This window comes from Sinocyclocheilus anshuiensis, unplaced genomic scaffold (genome assembly GCF_001515605.1).
Source record: "Sinocyclocheilus anshuiensis isolate Anshui unplaced genomic scaffold, SAMN03320099.WGS_v1.1 scaffold945, whole genome shotgun sequence".
In the NCBI taxonomy this organism is placed as follows: domain Eukaryota; kingdom Metazoa; phylum Chordata; class Actinopteri; order Cypriniformes; family Cyprinidae; genus Sinocyclocheilus; species Sinocyclocheilus anshuiensis.
Genome location: NW_015557112.1, coordinates 95,028 through 106,674, shown reverse-complemented (window position 1 = coordinate 106,674; position 11,647 = coordinate 95,028). Strand labels below are relative to the sequence as shown.

At 37.5% G+C, this 11,647-nt stretch overlaps 1 protein-coding gene across 3 annotated transcripts in view; it reads right to left on the bottom strand.

Moving 5' to 3' along the window:
• Window positions 1-11,647, bottom strand: part of LOC107677698 (semaphorin-4F-like) — an 89,031-nt gene that overhangs the window by 41,478 nt on the left and 35,906 nt on the right. The window lies entirely within an intron of this gene.

Sequence of the window (11,647 nt, the reverse complement as noted above, 5' to 3'; positions counted from 1 at the left end):
ACACACACACACACACACACACACACACACACACACACACACACACACACACACACACATCACTTCCCAAAAGCTAGCAAAGTTACTCATTGTTCTTCATTTCATAAAAACTGACAGAGGGGAACAGAGCCCCTCTGTCCATTATAGTGTGTGTGTGTGTGTGTGTGTCTGTGTGTGGGTGGGTGTGTTTGAACCATGGGAAGAGAAACAGCCTGTCCATTAAGTACAATTTTCCAGGGATTTCACGGATCTTCTGTTCAATGAGATCGTATGGAGCTACATATCAACCAGAGCAAACTAATAGACATATACGTGCATGTGTGTTCAACAAAGCACATTTTAATTCGTCCCACGTCATAAAACACCAACCAGCTATACTAACCTCATATAAGGGATGCTGTGTCCTCATTCACCCCCACATCCACACACATTCATTTGAACGCAGACCAGAAAAGCAGCCTGTTTCACGTCTGCAGAGCATTGAAGCCTTGGGCCAAGGAGGGTTTAATCTACTGCATTTGCTATATTTGTCTTCACTTAAAAATGTGGTGTGAAGTCTAGCTTAGTCAAGGTTATGTTTAAGACTGTGTTTGTGTATCTGTGCCTCTTTAAAGCTACTTTATGCAATCTCTGTACTGCTAGCGGCAACAAATAGAACTGCAAAAACAGATTTTCACATTTTCTGAAAGTAAGTGAAGCTTGCCCATGTAAAATGTGTTGTCACATTGCTAGGGTGTTCTGGATGGTTGCTAGGGCATTTCAGAGATGTTCTGGGTGGTTGATAGTTGGAAATATGTACATAAGCACCTGCTCTCATGTCTATATTTTAAAATATAAATAGATATATAGATAAAATATACATTACAAAAAAGTCTCTCGGATCTTTTTTCATCCATTTTATATAAAATGAACATAAACAAACTTTGTTACCATCCATTCTTCATCTTATGTAGGCCATGGGCATGCTGGAGCCTATTCCAGGCTCTCGGGCTTTAGGCAGAGATACATCCTGGATGAATGGACAGTCTATCACAAGGACGAAAATGTACTTATATAGGATGTTTCCATTTTTTGACATTCAAAGTCCAATCTCTTATAGTAATAGCATAACTTTTCTCAACAAATCATGATTTGAGGTATCATTCATGTCTGGAGCACAAACGGAGCAGAATAACTTAAAAAACATTTAAAAAAAATGCAACGAATTTTGACATGGTAATTTGTCAAGCCAGAAGCTGATATGTCAGAATGTCACAAAGTGTCGCAGAGCTCTAGTATTTGCAATCTTCAAAAGTCAGAAAATGAATAGTTTACTTACATTTATCTCAGCACACTGAACTGAGAAAGCATTTTAACGTTGAAAAGGTTATACACATCAGCTTTAACATTCCTTTGTCTTTATATTAAAGGGGACATAACACACAGTTTCTGCCAATCTCATGGTAACCTTAGAGTAGTACTGCATCCTTCATATCTCCGAAAAGTCTTTAGTTTTATCAGATTTATAAGAGACAAATACAGCTGTACCACTTCTCTCCAAAAAGAGCTCCTGGAGGGGTGTTGTGGGCGGAGCTAAAGAGTCACAAGTATGCACAGCTTTTGAGTAGCAGTCATGCAAGCTGTGACATCGATATAACTAAATGTATTGACTTAAATTTTACTTAACTTGTTTATAAAACATTCTCTTGCCAGAACATGTTCTTGCTCTTGTTCTGGTTGATGTGTGTGCACACTCTTACTGGAGAAGTGCCCATATAAGGAATTCCACACTTTATGACGTCATACAGGGCCAAACTCGAAAAAATTATATGATCATTTACGAACCCTGAAGGAGTGTATTTGGCACAGAAATACTCCATCATACGTCCAACTCGTGTTTAGAAACTCTGGCCATATTTAGCATGAGAATCCGACTCTTTAACTTTAATAAGTCAGAATGCATGAAATAGCATTAGACCTCCCCTTTTAGATTACTAAACACAGGATAAGGAACTAAACTGCTGTGTTCACTGTTCACCTCTAAATTTAAATGTTCACTTCTCGTGTTTCTTCTTCTGTTCCTTTTGGACTTTTTTTGTGAGCATTCTGTGTGCCTGGTCTGCTTGCTATTTGACTATCACCTATTTTCTTCTCTTGTTCTAATGCACAACCTCATCTATTCTGTGCTTTTTTACCATTGGCTTCCCCTGACCTCCTCATTCCCTTTTTCTGCCACGTCTCTCTCGTCTGGGTTCACACAAATCTGACTGGCTCTATTATCCCTGTCCTATCCCATGCCAGCGGGAAGCCTCTCCTGGGAATCTCATCCCTGTCTCTCATTAGAGTTTCACACTCAGACACAAAAAGCTCAGGGACATTAGTGAAGCTGTGCAGGACTTTGCTGTGGGCTGCAAACAAAATGCAGAGGAAAAACTGTGAGGAAAAAACTTTTGTCATCTAGCTCCACAGGAGGTCGAAATCAAGCCAGTATACTGCAGGAGAACAACTTGGTGGAGAGAAGTCAAGTGTAGATGAGAAATGGAGAGAGCTGGAACTAGTGACTTTTAGAAGAAAAAAAAACTGAACTGGGGAAAAATAGTGATTATTAGTTAGTCTCAGCATCAGATATGTCCACAAACTGCCTATATACAGTCCGCTCACTGACCATTAGATGGATATTGCAGACAAAACTGGACCGCACTTGTGAAAATCACAAGCTCCAATCAGACTGTGACCCCCTAGACTTCTGGTAGTCAATGTGAATGTGTTTTTAAATGTATACACTATCTTTTAAAAGTTTGAGATAAGTTTTTTCTGTTTCTGAAAGAACTCACCAAGGCTCATCAAGGCTGCAATTATTAGAACAAAAACACAGAAACAGACACACAAACAACAAATGTATTCAACAAATGTGTCCATTTAAGGTATCTAACTATGTCCCCTATGCATACTTAAGTATTTAAAGCAAATTATCATCTAAGAAGCTAGGTCCAAAATAACATTTCACACTTGTCTTGCACACACACAAAATTGATTTCCTGTTATCTCTCAGCTCATCGAAAACTCAAGCATGTTAATCAAGCATTTAGAAAGGCAAAGAACACTCTTTAATAAAGCAAATAAAGCGAATAATAATAATTAATATAAAAAATGTAATTTCCTCCACAGCAGCAACTAGTCTTCAGTCTCATATGATTCTTCAGAAATCATTCTACAATGCTGCTTTGGTGCATTTAAGAAATGTAAGAATTTCTCATTATGACGTTGTTATGTTGAAAACAGCTGATATTTTTGTGGGAAAAGTGTGCATGTGTGTGTACACATGTACAGTTTTATCATCCATTGTGGGGATCAAATGTCCACACAAGGATGTCATTTTTGACACTGTGGTCCACACAAGAGAAAAAACATTAAAAACACTGAAAGATGTTTATTTTAAAATGTAATGTAATTTGTAATGGAGGCTTGAGCCTTTAATATGCAGACTAATTATGAGAGAGACAGAGAGAGAGAAGATTGTGCGAATTACCTGAGTCTGTGTGTCTCTCTACAGTGTTCAGCAGCAGCGCTACCAATAGCGAATAGGCCTATTAAAGTTTAGTCTCGCATAGCCAGACCTTCAGACTGACGGCTGAAGGTCTGGAATCCATGGCAGCTTTCATTGGCCAAGGCCCGACCATGAGACCATTTGACCGACATGTCCAACCACAGTTCGTTTCAGGTTTCGGGGTGTGGAAATGTCGCCACAATAACAGACCGGTGTGTAAAACTCTCGGACGTATTTTAAAGATTCTATGCCGTGATAGTTCACATACTTTTGAGAATCCAGCATTTAGTTGATCCTAATAAGTGCTCGTCGTCACAGTTGTAAACACGGCGGCTTTCTTCTTTCGTGAGGGGGTTTGGCGCCACAGCATCTGTTTCCAGGCGGAACCTGATAGAACGTGACACACACGTCTCCCAGAAATCCTGTATAATTCAACCAATCTGATGATGACTTCGAAACTCCTGAAGTGTTTCCACTTTTGTGTGCCATATGCATCAGACGTCCAGCCAACGGTCCGTGGACGTGACGTCTGAGACTGAGACTAATTAAAGTTTGACTTCTTCAAGAACAGCGATGTTACCACCTCCTTGCCGAGAAGGTTTTTCAGTTGCAAAACTATTTTATTGATAAAGTCGCAGGGCAGCGCTGACATGTTTCTGTGTCCATATGTGCATGAATGTGAGTTTATTTGTGTGTGTTTGTATGCCAAATAGCAGGAGAAAAAAAGATTCACAGATATTAGAACATAATTTCGTTGCGAAAACATGGAAAAAGTTTGTCGTTTTTATCCTATTGTTAGTTATATTTATTTTCTTGGTTATTTTTTGGGGTTTGGTTCTTTCGCTGTTATAGGTAACCTGCAAAGTAACTCACATGTGAGCATAGGCACGTGCCTAGAATGCCTATGCATAAATCCGGCCCTGTGTGTGTTAATATATTTCTCCTCAGTGTGTTTTTCACAAACTTCGCTTTCTATTGCCAGTACAAATCATAAGCTGAAAAAGACCTGACATGCATATCATCATTCTTCAGCTTTAGACTTCGTTTCTGAATAATCACCAGCACAGAGGATGTTAAAATCCCCAAACTATTTTTTTACCTCTTTGAATGAAGTTATTGTTAGACTGACTGCTTTTGACCTTAAAAGGAGATTTTGAAGAGGCAACATAAACACAACAGTATTTTATCTCTGCTCTCAGAAATAGTCAGTTTATCTATATTATTTATTGGCTGCTTTCAGTAAAAAGCAGAGAAAGGCAGACAATATTTTGCATATCACTACTGATGGAGCAGTTGCCACAGAGGGACAAACTAAACAAACAAATGAAAATGATCATGGGAAAAAAAATGAATGCAATGGAGAGTCATTCTTTAACGCAGCATGAGACGGTTTATGATGAAATGCAAATAAGCCATCTGCAGGTGTAGAACAAGCTTTTTTCTGGTCGAGTACATTCAGTCGACAGGAGACTGAAAACATGACCTTGGTCACAGTGAGAGGGAATGTCAGTAAAATTACAACTAAAATACAAATGAAAGTTCTTCACAGAGAGCATAGTGATAAACATGGAACATGGAACATTAAACCTTCTGTGCTATTGCCATTGATGATCCAGCATATAGTAGCAGTGTTAACGTGTATGAGAGACATAGTGACAGTAAAAGCAGCTTATATTGCAATATCAGGCTGAAAAGTTTACATTAAATTTCAGTAAATATTTATAAAAAATCTATAGCAGGATAAAATGATCTGCAACAGCATGGAAGGGGTAGAATAACATTCTAGGTACACGGTGAACAATACTGAAAGCAGGATTTTAGTCAAAGACTGTAAAAACAGAAATAGAAATTAGAAGAAGAACTGAGAGAAGAAAAAGAAGAAAGATTAGAGGTAGTGGAAAGGAGAAATCACCCTGAGAAAAACACTGAGATAAATGAGGTCTGAATGTTTTTCTCAAGCGCTCATCAACATACAAAAAGAGAGTCAAAACACAAAAGCTCATGATAAGATGCTGTAGAACAGCTACCTGAAAGAGAAAGAAACCCCTTCACTTACAGTCACATCCTTCAGCAAACAGGACAAAAAGTTCATCATAAAAGTTGTTCAAATGACTTGCACTTGTGCTTCAAGTAGCTTTGTGTAAAGAATAGACCAAAATGTAAGTTGTTATTTAATGATAATCTTTCTTTCCAGTGAGCTGTTGGAGTCAGCATTTCTAAATGCATGTTCTTGATTGTGAATGCTGATTTTTTTTAAAACATTATAATTCGACTTCTCCAATCATTTAGTCCACTTAAACCACCACTACCGTACTACTGACTCCAAGCTCATATTCAGATCTGATGGATAGAACAGAGTTCCTGGAATACATTTTTTTCTTTTATACAGTTAATACAATATCAATTTTTGTCCAGTTGGAGCTTGACAGTTAAACTGTAACTGTAAACTCATAAACTCAAAAAAGAGTGGTAAAAATGTACATAGAAAAGAGTACAATTTCTCCATTTCTGTGCTCCATGGAGAAAATAGCATACAGGTTTGGAACAACATAAGGGTAAGTAAATAATCACAGAAAGGGTGAACTATTCCATCTAGAAGCTATTTTGACAGTAACACTGCTACTTTGCCTCTAAACTATGAACTGTTTGAGGCCTTCATTAGTTTTATCAGCTGATGCTCAATGTTCATCATGAGTTGTTTATAAGCCGCCTCATGAAAAGGAGGATTCATATCATATGATGCTAAATATCAGGGGCTGTTTTTTTTCTCCAGGAGGTTAAAACACAAAAGTCTTTGTTTGAGGGAACACAGGTGCTGAGCACACAAACCATAGCGTCACAGACATAAGATAAACCTTGTCATCAGATACTGGCCTAAAGTTTTATTACTCAGTGTCCTTAATTGTTAAGAGCAGTAGATGTTTACGTCAAACATTTTGAAACAGTGCATATTAGCACAGTGCATATTTCCTGAGTACTGTATAATGGCACACAGAAGTCTTACGTGAGCTATCTTCCTGTCTACTGCCTACATAGACAGTTTCCTTCTAAGGCAACATCCTAATCATCATGGAACCTGTCTTAATAGGAAGCCTGTTTCTGACACGTCAAACAAATAGATTGATGGTAGAACTGAGCAAATTTTCACTTTACCATATTGATAAGCTAACAACGCGATACTATAATAGTCATTAAAAAACAAAGAGCATCCAATTATTGAGTGAAGTTGTCTGTTTTTATTTATATATTTCAGCACTGAATGAAATATAATTATAATAATGCACAATGCATTTTGGGATTGCAGTCTCCACAAAGTATACATATGGTACAGCCTTAAATTTTGTCTAAAATGGGGTACCTTAAACCGTTCCACAAGAGACCACTTTTGGGTCAGAAGCATGACTAGTAGCCTATGCCTTAAAATGTAGTCTAAATATACATTATAGTATGTTTTAGTGCTAGAGCACAAGAGTTACATGGTCATGGATCAGATCATTTAAGATTACAAAATAGACCAAGCTAAGAACACACATAAATGCACCTAACCTTTGCAGGTTAATTATTCATATACATTTGCAGTGCGAGTAATGCATGCTCCAACATTAAAAAGCAGCACACAAAATTCATGTTTGTCTTCTTAGATCAATAGCTCCTGGATATGTTCATTGACAGTCAACAAAACCCTCTTTCATGGTGTCCTGTCCATTACACTCAGTCATAGACTTTGAGGCTGTGAATATGTCAGACGCCTACATGTCATAAAAGCATCTTCAATGAAAAATTCCTGCTTCTCCGGTCTCATCAAAGAGATTTAGAGCAGGGAAGATAATGGTCACAGTTGGGGAGGGTAAGAGAGCGGGTGAAATTGAGATTTTGATAAAACTTCCCTCAAAAACAGTCAAATAGGCTAGAGCTGACTCATCTCAGTTTTTCCGAACAGATTAATTCCCTCGGTTAAAATGTGTGAAATGGTATCTTTACGGTGACAGGGTCTTCTAATCCTTCAAAGTATAACACAGGCTCAAGTGCATTCCTGCCCAGCGGTTCTCTTACACTGCAACCATTTATCACAGCCATGCCTATTTCAACTTCATGATCTTTGGCACTGCAAATTTCCATTTGTGTTTACCCATGCAGAAAATCCAGTAACTGAACCTATTTATTATTTTTTAAAGCATCTGAACCCAAATGTAACAAAAGTTTCTGCAAAGAAAAAAGTTGGATCCGTTTGGTTACATTTTCTAGTGATAATGTAAAATGCGTGAGTGATTTCCAGGTTGTTGCCATGCATTTCTAAGCCTGGATATACTTTTTGGATAAAGAGATATATATGTTCCACGTTACACTCTGTCTAGTGCACAACTGAGCTTGCAAGCCATTTAAAGTACACTACATTAATAGAGAGTTCGGATGGATGCTTTGAGAAAACGTTAAAAAAAAGCTGCACATGGACAGTGTGCATGGACATCAGCAGAATGTGCTAATGATGAAAATTACATCACATGGACAAGGGAAGTATACTTCTTTTTTGTTAGCCCAAGATGAAAGGTGTGTCCCACTTTTGCATACCTTAACGAAAATGTTGTTCCATTTGAACATGCACTCTATCACAGAGTGTGGTGTAACATGATTTGTGGAAGCAAATGGTGCCAGATTAATTACATGCTGAAATTTTATAGCTCTATGAGAAAAAGCACTATTGATGTTTGCCTTATAGACCTAATTATTGTTACTGTATTACAATTAAACTCCAGGAGAACAAACGTTCCCTAGCTGTTTGACCCATATTTAAATAAGAGGATGGTCAAACTGACATATGCTTATTAGATCTATCAGTACCACATCACATACACAAAAACACACACTGACTAAAAAACTCCTCCTTGCACACACACAGACACACACACACATGAAAATCCATATGCAAAATTCCATTTACAATGACTAATTCATGCAAATGAAAGACAGAAAGAGAAACTATAATAGGGGATTTTAAAACGAAGAAGCAATAAACATTTCCGGGACTTGACGTGTTCTTCACAGTTCTGAGAAAGGGCGGACTCTTTATATATGTGAATGTGTGTGTGAATGCTTTGTGGTACATTCTTTGTTGTTCTTTCGTGTTTGTCAGGTATTATTAGATGAAGAGGTTTGTAGAGAGAAGTGCAAAGGTAAAAGTTTCAGCACTGAATTGTGTGTCTAAACATACATTTCTCACAGGCCTGTTTGATAGGAAGCTTTGCTCCTTCCTGTTATTGTGCGGATTACCTCTCACCTTTACACATACCAGACCTCAGACACGGACAGTTCATACACACACAAACAAAATGCATGCTAATTAGACTCAGAGCAGGATTTACCTGTGAAAGCTTGTGGGTTTAGTCTGAGAGTACTCTCATTAAAAACACTCAAAGGCCATTCGCTCTTCTCTTTCAAACCGTCTCGCTCATTCATTCCCTCTGTTCTCATCAACACATTCACAAGCGGGAAACGTATGTTTCAGATCTGCTTCTTCAGAGCAGCAGGCATCTAAGGCCGTGCTGTGGGAGGGAAAATCCAGGGCCGTGGCGCTGTGTCCTGGGGCAAACCTGCCCTGTCACGCACCGCCCCCCTACCCCAGATGAGAGAGAGATTTTGACTGAAGGTACCGCTGTCACAGTTCCAAGAGCCTTACACACCTACAGACCTCGAAGAGAAGAGACGAGACGAGACGAGACGAGAAGAGAAGAGAAGAGAAGAGAAGAGAAGAGAAGAGAAGAGAAGAGAAGAATTGGCTATTGAAAAGATGCTTATTAAAGAGAAGGAGATGGAGAGAGCTGGTTATTAAAAGTCTTCAAAAACAATATTCAGCTCAGGCTCAAAATAGCATTAATCCCAGCCTTTGATGATGCTCTTGAAATGAGTAATTCAGCATAAATAGACTCCACACATCTTGTTAATGGCCTTTAATATGCAGAGCCATTATAAGATGATTTTACTGCATGGCCGTAATGAAATAAGAGCTGCTTTGATTCTAATTCATTTGCCTTTCATTGGTCAAAACAACAGAGAACACAGTTTCTATAGAGTCTGACTAGGCGAGAGTGCATGTTCGATTTCTAAAACGAAGGGGAAACTTGATGAAGGGGATTATAGTGTTTTCTGTCTTTAATGCCAGTTTTTATGAACTAATTCACAATTTGGGATGAAATAACTACATAAAATAACTTTAGAAGGCGAGAAATGGATATTTTACAATGACATCATGTATCAGAAGCTGCATAGAGTTTATGTGTTTGCTGAGGAGGTGCTGGAAATCACATTAAATTAGAGATTAGTATTAGCTATAGTTACTTATCATATAATAAAACGTAATTGTCACTGGTCCTTTCCCATATTTTTACATTAAGGTTACCTTTACTATCGTCTGATGCTGATTTAAAGTTAAATTTCAGAGGAACAGTTCAAAAACTGAACTGGTTACCAACATTCCTCAAATATTTTTATACTTTTCTTTTTTGTTTCACAGACAAAATAAAGTTAGATATGTTTGGAATGACACAAGGGGAAGTAAACCTAAGAGAATTGTCATTTTTGGGTGAACTATGCCTTTAAAAACACTAATAATTTAATAACGCTGTTAAAAGTTTTCTTTAGAAAACATTGCATTTTTTCATACTGTACTATACATTATAATGTTGTAGTACCTAAATTCACTTTTATATAGATTTTTTTCCTTTTTTTTTACACAACATATTTTAATTATCTGCAATCACTACTGACTATTTAACATTAAAATAAAAGCTAGAAAGCCCCAGCACAAAGCTACAGCAATTATGCATTGAGAAATTTCTACACTTTTTAAAGGCTGTGGGAAGAGAGTGTAGAAGAGAGGAAAAGATAAATAATTGAAAAAGAGAGATGGTTTATTTCTAAATTGATGAACTCTCAGGTTCACAGGAGGTCGAGGATGTAGGTGATGATGATGGTTTAAATGAAAAGGACAGATGAATCTCGTCATGATTCAGACTGAGCTTTTGAGTTATTCTGAGATCAGAGAGGACGTGGGGAACATTTAAAAATTTAACATAATGGTCCTCATATGAAAGATGAAGGCACAGTGAATGTTAAGAGGAGCAGATTTTAAAAGTCTTTTCTTGTGGAAACAAGCAGATCCAGGCAAAGAGTTTTAGGCATGAACTTCAGGCCAGTGGAAAGGCTTAACTTTATCACACTGCCTAAGTAGATACTTTATCAGCTAGTGAAATTATCATGCTCTACTTGAACAAGAGCAGTGCTTAAAAAAACTTCCTGGCCTGCAGCCATGATGACACAGACCAAAACATCAAAGCTGGAGATAGCAAACAAGACCGTAAAATACGTTTAGTAAACAATAATAAAATATATTAACCACGTTACAGCAGCAATGGAAAAACTCAATATGTACACTGGAGTTTGTGCTGGAAATTCGTCTGTATTATGCCATGTGCATGCACATTTTTTACCATTATGAGATTTTTTTTTTTTGCTTGTCAGATTGTATGATATGAGGCCAGTGAGATCTAGAGGAAAAATTTCACTATACATTTGCTTTTATGGATGGCTTAAACAATAAGAGATAGAGAGATGAACCAAGCCTAAATTTGTCTCACTCAAACATGCATTGTAAACAGAGAAACTTTAGAGGCTTTACAGCTGTGTGTTTCTGGAATCCTTCCCACCGATCAATAAAGCTTTCCTTCCACTTAAGACCCTTGCTCACATTGTAGAGCATCCATCTAAAAGGACAAGGGAATTGCAGAAATAGACAAACTGAGAGAGAAAGCAAACGTGAGAGACTGAATAAGAGACAATAAACATTAATCATGTTTATATAAATAAATTCAAATTAATATCAGAATATTATCATATTCTGGTTATTTATGTCATGTAAACACAAGATCCCCATTGCCACTGCCTAAATAGAAATGTATAGCTAGATTCTTAAAACTTAAATGAGACAGCTAGCATATGCCTGTGTTAATCTGAATTCTATGAATTCTGTGTCAAGAGCTTATTCAGAATATTGATTTATTAAATATTTGCATTTCTAATCAATATTTGGGGTATTTGGGGGGGGGGGGGGGGGGAAAAAAAAAAAAG